Source organism: Rutidosis leptorrhynchoides, chromosome 7 (assembly GCF_046630445.1).
Source record: "Rutidosis leptorrhynchoides isolate AG116_Rl617_1_P2 chromosome 7, CSIRO_AGI_Rlap_v1, whole genome shotgun sequence".
Lineage (NCBI taxonomy): Eukaryota > Viridiplantae > Streptophyta > Magnoliopsida > Asterales > Asteraceae > Rutidosis > Rutidosis leptorrhynchoides.
Window position 1 is genome coordinate 216,022,138 of NC_092339.1, and position 11,123 is coordinate 216,033,260.

Here is an 11,123-nt window from a genome sequence, read left to right on the forward strand (position 1 = left end):
GGTTCACTTTCCTCCTCGGGTTCACTTTCCGGGTTCTCTATAGTCGGTTCATCCGGAATTTGTGAGTCTTCCCCAAAGATATTATTTTCGTCATCGGATAGGTTAATGACTGGAACACCATCTGAAGATTCTGGTTCAGAGTCGCTGAACGTGATGATAAGTTTTGATCCCGACATCTATCACACAACAACTAACCCATTAGTACTACATAATATTTACATATAAATTTTAACCAACAATGATAAGCAATGGTTTTTAAATCAAACCCGGTCAAAGTCCAGACTTACTAATGTATCCTAATGACTTATCAGTTAGACACACTAATGCAAACCTGGTTCGCTAAGACCACCGCTCTGATACCACATGTCATAACCCGTCCTTAACCATAAGAACGTGTTAGATAACGTATGATTTCATTGCGAGGTATTGACCTCTATATGCGACATTTTTTTAAAGAAAAACTGCATATATTATACATTACAAACCATGATCCTTATTTTTGATACAAGCTTTGGACAAAATAAAGATGATTATCGTTTAGCGATAATCTTCGACTTACAAACTTTACAAATGATAATAACAACCCGATTTCTAGCATATTTTACAACACAAGTTCTTGGATATGCAGTCTTATTTTTGACACAAATATGCGTACACAAGATCCTGCTTAGATTCAACATGATGCAGCGGAAGCTTCTAATTATCACCTGAGAATAGACATGTTTAAAACGTCAACATAAAGTTGGTGAGATATAGGTTTAATGACGGCAGCAATATATATATATAGACCACAAGATTTCGTATATAAACAGTTTAATAAAAATATTCTAAGTGGTTGAGCACTTGGTAACCATACTTAACATTTAATCACGTCGCATATTCCCTTTAATATGAAATCTTACTACACCGTACCAAGTGTAGTCACAAAACGAAGTACTGTGCAACCGTTGAATACTGGTCGTCCAGTCCGGTTGGGGTTGTCAGGCCCGATAGATCTATCAACAGGATTCGCGTTTACAATACCGCTGTAAATATTAGTTACCAAGCTACAGGGAAGTATGCCAGTGGTACAACTCAACGTAGAATATATTTTTCAGTTACTTGTGTCCATAACGTAAAACATAAAATACATGTATTCTCATCCCGAAATATTTAGAGTTTAAAAGTGGGACTATATACTCACTGTTATCTTGAAGATATATATAATTTGACTTGGTCTCCGGTTGATATCACGAACCTATCCATATATAATATATCAATACCTTTTCTTTTTAAACAAACGTCACATATATATACTTGTTATACTTTTAATACTTTGAATAATTCCTTAGTCCGTAGTTAGCAGTTCGTTGTTAGTAATTCAATTTTAATTGTTCATTTTTAGATGTTTAATATACCCGCAATGAAATAAATAAAACCCCCTAACGAAATAAATAAAACCCCATCGTATATGTATTGGTCGAGATTAATCTTGACCCACGGTACCGGTGTTGTCAAATGACGTGTTGCGTACATAAAGTACCGGTGTTGTCAAATGACGTGTTGCGTACAAACATGGGATCTTATGATTAATCTTCTCGTGTTGTTTGCGGGTGATCCTGAACCATATAAAGTTGAATTATAAGTACATATATATAAAATATCATGTTATCTTAGAAATATGTGATTTTATTTAATTTTTCCCAATTAATCCCGAAGTTAAACAAGTCTTAGATATCCGATCTCGTTTTGGTCATAGTTTCTTCGTTACAACTCCGTTTTCGTTGATTCAACTTGTCACTTCCTTGGATCGAGTCCCTCTTTAACACTATGAACTGTAAATACCTTAGTTTGTATTCGAAATCACAGGTCATAGGTCAAACTTTAGTGAAACTTATGAAGTTAATCATTTTCCATCATGTAAACAACCTTAAATGATTATTTTTCTAAAAATACTTATACTTTGAGTTAAATCATGAAATTTTTATGTGTTATCATATTCATAGTAAAAATCATTTTTCCAGAAAATAAACCTCCAATTCAAAGTTTAAGATGGTTTTTAATTATCCAACCCAAAACAGCCCCCGGTTGCACTCCGACGTCGTAAATTCAGTTTTTAAGGTGTTCTTTGAAAAACCAAGTTATACCTTGTTAAATTAGCATATATTTATGATATATTACAGGTCTTGAAGTATTTTAAAAGTTAAGTTAGAAGGATCTATTTAGTTTGCAAACAAGTTTGAAAACATTCAAACTACGTTCTTGTTGTTAAAATTTTATACCACAAAATAAGATAGCTATATATATATGAATCGAATAAGGTTATGAACATAGATTCTACCTCAAGTTCCTTGGACAAGGTTGCTGTAAAAGAGGAGTAAAAAGCTAGAACCAAAAGGGTGATGGAATTGGATGAAAGATTGGAAGTAAGTTTGTGTTCTTGGAAGGATTTCTTGAAGTGTTTTTGTATGGTTTTCTTATGGTGATTAAGTAAGGTTTTTGAAGCTAAATGATGGGGAAAATGCTTGGAGATGATCAAGTATGAAGTTAAGAGTATTTTTAGAGAGAAATGGAAGTGTAAGTATGAGAAAATGGGGTGAAGAAATGGTGTGCATGCATAAAAACGTTTTTAGGTTATAAAGGAAAAAAAAGATACCTAACTTTGTTTTCTTGCTAAATAATTCATGCTACTTGACAAATGGTTGGTTCCACATGTTTCTTAATCATTTAAGGCTGCTAAGGAGCAGATTTTTATTGGTATATACCAATAGTAAATACATCTAGAAGCTGCGTATGATACGGGTACATATACTCTAGGTATACGTATAGAAATCTTTGAGGAAACGGAACGAGGATTCAAATATAGCTATCTTTTGTAAATATACTTATATTGTTTTATGTATGTAAGCCCTTTAAAAGTAATAAAATACATATCTATACGATGCATGTATAAGTAATATAGGTTATAAGTATTTACGTCGAAAAACATTACGTATAGTTTTCGTTTTGAAAACTTAAGTTAGTAGTTTTAAAATATACTTATAACTTATTGTTATTAATACAAAATGATATATTAAAACATTCTTAGATCATGTTAAATATGTATATATACATATATATACACAAACGTATAATTATCATATGTTATATAGTTCGTGATATCATCGGTCAAACTAGACGGTCAAACGTTGTGTAAACTCTTTTCGGAAATATAAATCTCGACAATTTGGATTGCTTATCATGTTGGTAAGGTTTAATTTATGTAAATATTAATCTTATAAGTATAGAACGATCGAAAAAGTGCGGGTCGTTACACATAACCTTGAGAGATATCCCAATCTTGGCTCATGGATGTCAGCGAAAGCATGTGTTCCCCATATTTAATATCATTAATTTGTTCAGCTTTAATCTTCTTAAACAAAAGGTTTTCTTTGGTGACGAGTTTTGGAAAGGTAACAGAAATGTTATGCGAATATTTGCGCCATACTCGAGTAGCTGAGTATTGTTTATCAATTACATCTTCATTTATGAAAATAAATGAAGCATACCAGTTATCGCCAGGATGATCAACTGCAGGTTTCAGAAACCCATGAACTTTATTGAATGTAAACCAACCATTTTCATGGCGTGCTATGCGTACCAGATGACAAAATATTCGAATTGATGGCTCAATTTTCCTTGCGTGACAATACATTTCAAAAATCAAGATCTTTCGAATTGATGCTGGTTCGAATTGACCAACAGCAACACCGAAAAATCTGCAAACTTCTGAGAAGAAGGGTGTAAATGGTAAACGTAAGCAAAATCTGAAGATTGAATGGCCATAAATGGCAACTTTGCCAGGGGGCGGTGAACAAGCTCTGGCATTAATTGCAGGAATTACTGGTTCAACACCAGCTAATCTAGGAAAATGTTGCAGTAGCTCGCTTAAATATCTCTCATTTACTCTGCTAGGAATAGCTGCAACATCCTTTATGGCTGCCATTAATGTTCTAATGAAACAGAAAATAAAGAAGGTATTAATGGAAGAAGATGAATACTGTAGAAGGAAGTTGTAAAAGTGAATTATCGGTTAGGGTTTATGATGGTTAAAAGTAAGAAGATATAACTGCTGTAGTTAGTGGTGAATTGGGGGTTTTGTTTTCAGCCACACACGTGTAAGGACAAGATAAAAAGGTGAGTACATCGAAGAGTCCTTTTACAGCTAAAAGTCGCGTGCGATATTTTAGCAATCATCATGTTGTCAGTAAAATTCGCCTATCATTTAATGCCTGTGGTGTGATTCCCAATGCGAAAGGAAAAGGTGAAATGTGAAGATTTTGGTTGGCATGCGTTATCAAAAGTTTAACAACTTAATCATTTTTCAAATGCTTAAGTCCTTAAACTAGGGGGACTTAATGGTGTATCCTATCGTATACACACATAAAAGGCATAATGGTTGCATAAAAATAGCATCAGGAAGGCTGGAAACAACAGTTTTGTGGAGATTGTCCGTCCAGCGTTCTCCGCTGTACAGGCTGCTCCGTCATGCGTAAGCCCTGAAGGCCGCCTAGCGTGTAAGCCCTCACCGGAGAAAGGCAATTTCAGCATAAATTTCGGACCACGAATAACAGAACGTATCATCATATGACATGTGTCCCCGAGCAATCTGGTGGATCTAACACTATAAATAGACCCCTTGGGTCGTCATTTTACACAGTTCAGACATTCTGACAACTTTGAGAGCTGAGACTTCACCTCTCTCTTTCTCTCTTTACTTTCTCTCACTAGAAGTCATCCGGTTAGCACTTATACGCTCTACGGACGACAGATTGATTAAGCCACCCACAAGTTCTTACACTTGTGTACCGGGTCTGCAGGGATTATTTCCCGAGGGTAAAAATCAATCGGCAACACTCCGCCCTCCTAAAAGCTAGATCACTTCTGGTCTCTTGTTGACATACTAAGCCTTACCTCATAAGGAAATAGGTGTTAACAAATAGCACCCCACTCCCGAACAACGGAGTATTCTTCCAGAATAACAGTTTCATCAACAAAGAAAAATGGACTTTTCCAGTCCTTCAAGTTTGAAACTCTATTTAGACCAACAAAATGATTATTTTTCTTACTATCAATAGTAAGCCAGCATTCGCTAATCGTGCGGATTCTAAACAAAGAGATAAAAATATTAATGCGAGGCTTTATATTAATAGCATTGCAGTACATTTCAAAAAGGATGATTTTTTGAAGACCATGGGGATGTATCTGACTAAGACAGGCCCCGTAATATCTAACAAGGCGAAGAAGAAAGTTAGTAAGGGGAACACGGAGGTTGCCGTGGGTAATTTGTAAAGCGTATAAAGTAATTTTCCCTTCAGGAGGGTTGTCAGCAGTTTATCCGATGGTGGGAAGAACATGGTTGTATTGATTGAGATGGCGAAAGGCAATCTTTAATCCATCTAAATATTCACTAGTCAATGATGAAGCCATCGTTCTAACTTCTAGAATGTCAGCAGTATTTGATGAAGAAGGCTTGGCGTGTTCTTGGCCAGTACTCCGTGAAGAAGCCATGATAATACAGTAACAGATATCAACAAGAAGAAAATAGCAGTAAGATGAAGTGTACTGACCTTGGAAGACGGTAAACCTTAAAAAGTTGAAGATTGAAGAAGGCGATGAAGATTTGGGAGAAATATGCTTTTTGGATCTTGGTAAAGGTAAAAAAGTGATGGTAACAGGGTTTTGACGGTTTTTATAAGGGTTCATCGGTGCAATTTTTATGGTCATGATTGAGACACGTGTATGGGTGAGTTTAAATGAAGGGTACAAGATAACACTTTTTATAGCTGGAGGCGCGTGGATGATCTTAGCCGTAAAAAATTAATCATAACAGTGTCAGTAAAATTCGTCTGCATTTAATGCCTAAAATGTTTTCCCCGATGCAAGTGGGCAATGAACAGGCTGGTTTGGCATGCGTTATCAAAAGTTTAACAACTTAATCATTTTTCAAATGATTAAGTCCTTAAACTGGGGGGACTTAATGGTGTATCCTATCGTATACACACATAAAAGGCATAATAGTTGCATAAAAATAGCATCAGGAAGGCTGGAAACAACAGTTTTGTGGAGATTGTCCGCCCAGCGTTCTCCGCTGTACAGGCTGCTCCGTCATGCGTAAGCCCTGAAGGCTGCTTAGCGCATAAGCCCTTGCCGGAGAGCACCACATTTAGCATAAATTTTGGAGCACTTGTAACAGAACGTATCATCATTTGACACGTGTCCCCAAACAAATCTGGTAGATCTGACACTATAAATAGACCCCTTGGGTCGTCATTTTACACAAGTTCAGATATTCTGACAACTTTGAGAGCTGAGACTTCACTTCTCTTTCTCTCTCTACTTTCTCTCACTAGAAGTCATCCGGCTAGCACTCTTACGCTCTACGGACAACAGATTGATTAAGCCACCCCACAAGTTTCTACACTTATGAACCGGGTCTGCAGGGATTATTTCCCGAGGGTAAAAATCAATCGGCAACACTCCGCCCTCCTAAAGCTAGATCACTTCTAGTCTCTTGTTGACATACTAAGCCTTACCTCATAAGGAAATAGGTGTTAACACTTTTGTGACCTTATAAGGTCCTTCCCATTTTGGGGCTAGCTTTCCAAATTTGATTTACCTGCTTGCCTCATTATCACGTAGTACTAAATCACCTACTTCAAACTGCACATGCTGCACTTTCTTGTTATAATATTTTGCCATTTTATGCTTGTGATCTGCTTGCCGGATGGCGGCCATCAACCTTCTTTCCTCCAATAAGTTGAGATTCTCCCTTAACGCCTCAGAATTAGTCTCAACATCAAATGCCATAATGCGTTGTGTTGGCACACATATTTCAGCCGGTATCACTGCCTCTGTTCCATACACCAGACTGAAAGGTGTTTCCCCCGTGATCCGCTTTGGCATCGTCCGGTGTGCCCATAATACATTTGGCAGCTCATCCACCCATCCAGTTTGGCTTAGACCCAACCGTGCCTTAATGCCAGCAACAATTTCCTTGTTGGTAACCTCCACTTGTCCGTTCGCTTGAGGATGAGCAACAGATGTAAAATTTTGCTTTATGCCCAGCTCTTCACACCAACTCCGAAATGGATTTTCTGCAAATTGCTTGTCGTTATCGCTGACTATTTCATTTGGCACCCCATAACGGCATACAATATCATGCCAAACAAACTTTTTGACATTTTCTCCTGTGATATTTGCTAAAGCCTTTGCTTCAACCCATTTCGTGAAAAAATCGATCGCTACCACCAAGAACTTAGCATTACCAGTGCTCCTATTGAATGGCCCCACAATATCAATAGCCCATATATAGAACGGCTAAGCGGATGATACTGGTATCAAGTCATACTTTGGAAGACGCTGAATTGTACCATGCCTCTGACAATTCTCACATGTTTTTATGATTTCTGCGACATCCCGATAAAGGGAAGGCCAAAAATACCCTTGTCGCATGATCCGTGATGCCACAGTACGGAAACCGGAGTGTTGAGAACAAACTCCTTCATGCATTTCTTTGACCACTTTTAATGCTTCATCATCGGTTAAACATCTTAACAACGGACCATTGTATGATTTTTGATAAAGGACACCACTAACAAGTTCATACATTGGTGCGGTCACTCTTATTCTTCTTGCTTCCGCCTTATCAACAGGTAACCATCCGTCATGCAAATATCTCAAATACGGAGTCATCCACGTTTCTTTAGCTCCTTCAACTATTGCAATAATTGGTTTTCCATGTATTGATTTCTCCTTAAGTTCTTCAACCAACACTCGTTTGTGCAAATGATCAAAGGTTAAAGTAGTTAACTTGCTTAAGACGTCAGCTTTTTTGTTCTTATTTTGAGGGTTTTGTACGACTTCAAGGTTATCGAATTTCTTTAAAATTGCCTCCACCAACTTTACATATTGCCTCATGGATGTATCCCTTGCATCGAACGTTCCATTAACCTGCTGGGCGACAATTTGAGAATCAACATATGCTCGTAAATTTGTTATGCCCATTTCTACCACTATGCGGAGGCCGGAGAGTAACGCCTCATACTCTGCTTCATTGTTTGAAGCATTAAAACAGAATTTCAATGCATAAGTATACTCTTCACCGTCTGGACTTGTTAAAACTAGCCCTGCACCTGTTCCCTCTTCACTGGATGCCCCATCAGTGTGTAACTCCCACTCATGCTGTGATGGTGCCATTTTGTTGTCATACTCTACTTTTTCATTTGTCTCCAAGAGGAAATCTGCCAAAATTTGTCCTTTAACTGCATTTCGGGAAGCAAAATTGATTTCATACTCCCCCAACTCGATAGCGCATTTTGCTAAACGGCCAGATATTTCTGGACGCCGGAGTATTTGCTTCAATGGTTGATCTGTTAACTCTAAGATGGGATGACCTTGAAAATATCTTCGTAAACGTCGTGCAGTATGCACAAGGGCATAAACCATGCGGTGAAGTGGTGGATAATTTGTTTCACTAAGCTGCAACACCTTGCTAACAAAATATATAGGCATTTGCACGCCGTTCCATTCTACGATTAGGACAGAACTTATTACTTCCTTTGAGACAGCTAAGTATAAAATTAGGGTTTCCCCCTCTTTTGGGGCCGTTAATGTAGGTAATGTTTTTAACAACTGCTTGATCTCTTGGAATGCATTTTCGGCTTCTGCCGTCCACACAAAATCTTTTTTATTTAAACAGCCCTTTAACACCTTCATGAATGGAAGTGACTTTTCAGCTGCTCTGGACAAGAACCTTGTTAATGCTGCTAAACATCCATGTAACCGTTGAACATCCTTCTTGCTAGTTGGTGACTTCATATCTTCAATTGCTTGAATTTTCTTAGGATTAGCCTTAATTCCACGTTCTGTGACAATATGACCTAAGAATTTTCCCTCTTCCACACCAAACGTGCACTTATTGGGATTTAATTTCATGTTAATTTTTCGCAGAGATGCAAAAGTTTCCTGTATATCTCGTAACATCTTTTCTTCAGTATGACTTTTGATGACAATGTCATCAACATAAGCTTCTAAGTTTCACCCAATTTGATCCTTAAATGCCATATCAATAAGTCGTTGATATGTTGCTCCTGCATTCTTCAAACCAAAAGGCATTTTCATGTAATAGAATATGCCTTCCGTTGTGTGAAAAGCTGTTTTGTCTTCATCTTTTAAAGCCATTGGGATTTGATGATATCCCTTAGCAGCATCTAGAAAACATTTGAATCGATATCCTGCCAATGATTCAACCTTCCAATCAATTTCAGATAAAGGATAATTTTCCTTTGGACATGCTTTGTTGATATCCGTGAAATCCACACACACCCGCCATGAATTGTCCGGCTTCCTAACCATGACCGGATTGGCTACCCATGTTTGATATTTGACCTCTCGCAAGATCCCATCATCCACCAAACTTCGTACCTCATCACGGAGGAATTTGCTTCTTTCTGGCGCCATGCCAAGCTTTTTCTGACAAACAGGATGTATGTTGGGATTCACGTTTAGCCTATGCTCTGCGATTTCCCTTGGAACACCGGTCATATCAGACGGCTGCCATGTAAAAACGTCTAGATTTGTATAATTTTTCTTTACATTCGGCGGACAACGTGTGCCCAATTATGATTTTCTGATCTGGAAATTTAAGATTTGGTGAAATTGACCCATCGTCGTGTATGATTGGCTTAATTACTGCCTTTGTTACTTGGGAACACTCAATTGACTTCTGCCGTTCTGCATATAACGTTGCTACTCCGCCTGGCGTTGGAAACTTCATCATACCATGTACAATTGATGTTACAGCTCCAAACGTCATTAAAGCAGTTCTTCCCAAAATTATGTTGTACTGTGAATTTGTTTTAACCACCAAGAACTTAATGTTGGCTGTGCGTCTTAGGGGTGGCTTGCCCAAGGTTACTTCAAGCAAAATACTTCCTTCACACCAGGACGGCTCACTTGTAAAACTTGCCAATGGCATATATGTTTCCTTCATTTTTTTTGTACATCTTTGGGTAGCTGTATGAAGCAATGTTCATACATAATGTCTGCTCCAGCTCCTGTGTCAGTGTAAATGTTGCGTATTAAGCAATTAGCAACTCGCGCTTCTATAACTACTGGACCATCGGATGGATTTATGTTACACATAGAAGGAAAGGATATTAATTGCTCTTCCCAATCTTCTAATACTTCTGCCTTCCTCCGTTGTCCAGCTTTCCATGGGTGTATCATGTCCACTTCTATGGGTATGAATTTGTTATCTTCGCTGTCTTTATCAGTGTTGGTGAGATGATTGGTCTTTATAATGGATGGCGCCATTGTTAACACCTATTTCCTTATGAGGTAAGGCTTAGTGTGTCGACAAGATACTAGAAGTAATCTAGCCTTAGGAGGGCGGAGTGTTGCGGATTGATTTTTACCCTCGGGAAATAATCCCTGCAGACCCGGTTCACAAGTGTATAAACTTGTGGGGTGGCTTAATCAATCTGTCATTCGTAGAGCGTAAAAGTGCTAGCCGGATGACTTCTAGTGAGAGAAAGTAGAGAGAGAAAGAGAAGTGAAGTCTCAGCTCTCAAAGTTGTCAGAATATCTGAACTCTGTAAAATGACGACCCAAGGGGTCTATTTATAGTGTCAGATCCACCAGATTGCTCGGGGACACGTGTCAGATGATGATACGTTCCGTTATTCGTGATCCGTAATTTACGCTGAAGGTGGCGTTCTCCGACCAGGGCGTACGCGCTAGGCGGCCTTCAGGGCTTACGCATGACGGAGCAGGCTGTACAGCGGAGAACGCTAGACGGTTAACTCCACAAAACTGTTGTTTCCAGCCTTCCTGATGCTACTTTTATGCAATTATTATGCCTTTTATGTGTGTATACGATAGGATACACCATTATTCTTCAATAACTGAAACGCTTTCTCTTGTTCATCCTTCCATTCAAATTTCTTCCCTTTATGCGTTAATGCAGTCAAGGGTTTTGCTATTCTGGAAAAGTCTTGGATAAACCTTCTGTAGTAACCAGCTAGTCCTAAAAACTGGCGTATGTGTTTCGGAGTTTTCGGGGTTTCCCACTTTTCAACAGTTTCTATCTTTGCCGGATCCAC